Genomic DNA, 2,019 nt, shown 5'->3' on the forward strand with positions numbered 1-2,019 from the left:
TCTAATGTACCCTTCTCACTCGTAGTTATAATTTGACATAGAATCGAGTGAAATAAACACTCTGGTACCCAAAGGGAAATTGGCCCTTTGGAAGACTGTCTTTTGTTAGGGCTGGCGGAGTCATTCCGAGACTCCGATGTTACCGCTCTTTTAATTTGAATTGCCAATGTTAACATAGGATTTTTAAAATTATTTTTAGTCTGCACTATAGCCTTACTCGCTATGTAGACAGACACCATAAAATAATAGGCAATAGACAGACACTTGCACGACTTAATGAAGTTATTATGTGTCATATATATATATGTTATTGCTGAACAGCATATTCATATGAAACTCAAGCTTGTTTCTCTCTACGGAAATCTTTAGCAAAAACGAAAGATTTATTCGATATGAAGAGAAATCAAAATATTTTCTTTTATGTGAAAAGCAGTTCACATGGGCATATGAAACCCCAACCAAATTCCTACTAACTTCCCTGCGCCTCTGGTGGCTGAGAGATGTAGGGCAGGAATGTTCCAGAATTAATTAGAAATACAGATTACATGGCTGACTTATGTGAAAACTGAACCAAAAAATTCCCACTAACACCCCTGCGCCTCCTTGTGGAGTATAGGTGTATGGGCGGAATGTTCTGGAATTATAACCTGGAAGAACAGCAATGATTAAAATGACCGTCATGCCATGCTTCCACTGAAAATCACAGGACAGGTTACCTGCTGCAGCGTTAATATATAGGCTTAATAGCCTATTATACATTAAATATAGGCTTAATAGCCTATTCTACAGTTACAGGCCTATTATACAGTAAAATCCGTGCAGTTTACAATACATTATGCAGCCTTATGCTTTAGTTAGCCTTCCAGTTATTTCATTAACTGTTTAAACACTAAGCAGTCTCTTACCCCATGCAGCCTTCTGCTGCAATGGGCTTTACTCAACACTGCCTGCAGTGAATTGTATTATTTCCAACATATCTTATTCCCAAGCAGCCTTTGCTGCTGCTATGGGTCAATAACTTGTTTAAAAACTGAGCAGTCTCTTATTTAGAACTGAGCAGTGTCTTAACCCATGCAGCCTCTGCTGCTGCTATGGGCTTTACTCACCGTCACCCCCCCGCAGCCGCGCTGCTTGTGATGTAGCTTCTCCCTGTGCAGCGCCGGAAGCGAGTGCAGGGAGCTTGGGGAAACCCGGGGAGCGCTGGTATAGTGCGCCGGGGAGCCCTAGGAACGGGCGGCGCCTCATACAGCAGTGGCCGGGTGCAGCGCTGGAAGAGCGGCCGGCGTCTTTAGTGACGTACGGCCGCTCGGAGCTTTAGACCCGGGTACGCAGAGTGGCTGCTTGGGCGGCGCTCGCGTACAGTGGCTGGGAGAGCGGCCGGTGTCTGAGTGACGTGCGGCCGCTCGGTTACCGTGCTGGGAGAGCGGCCGGCGTCTGAGTGACGTGCGGCCGCTCGGTTACAGTGGCAGAGTACTGGTACAGTGGCTGGGAGAGCGGCCGGCGTCTGTGAGTGACGTGCGGCCGCTCTCTCGTTCAGCGGGGTCCTCTGTAAGCGGCGGGCAAAGCGGCGGTAAAAATAAAGGCTTTTCCCACACAGCAGGGCGGCAGCGTGAGCTGACCGCCCTGACCCCCCCACCATACCTTGCAGTGTCGCACTTCTGTAAGCTCCGTCCAGATTGTGACGGGGCTTCCATCCTGGCTGTGACGGGGCTTCTTACTGTAAGCACCGACCAGTTTTCAGCTCTCCTCCTGGCTGTGACGGGGCTTGTAATCTCCGTCCAGTTGCAGTAGGAGACAGTCTGCCTGTGGCTGTGAGGGTGCTCTTTGTGAGGACCGACACGCCATGCGCTGCCTTGTAGCGCCTGTGGCTGTGAGGGTGCTCTTTGTGAGGACCGACACGCCATTCGCTGCCCGTGCAGCGGCACTATCCCGGACCCATGTTTTTCCAGAAACTGGGAAGGGATGTGCTAAGTGTAAAAATAAAAAGTAAAAATAAAAATTTAAAAATAAAAATCCAAG

General features: G+C 48.7%; 1 pseudogene; it reads right to left on the bottom strand.

The window, feature by feature from the left end:
- Positions 1-305: 305 nt before the first annotated feature.
- On the bottom strand, positions 306-412 carry LOC134932446 (U5 spliceosomal RNA; annotated as a pseudogene).
- Positions 413-2,019: the final 1,607 nt, after the last annotated feature.

Source organism: Pseudophryne corroboree, chromosome 1 (assembly GCF_028390025.1).
Source record: "Pseudophryne corroboree isolate aPseCor3 chromosome 1, aPseCor3.hap2, whole genome shotgun sequence".
NCBI classification, from domain to species: domain Eukaryota; kingdom Metazoa; phylum Chordata; class Amphibia; order Anura; family Myobatrachidae; genus Pseudophryne; species Pseudophryne corroboree.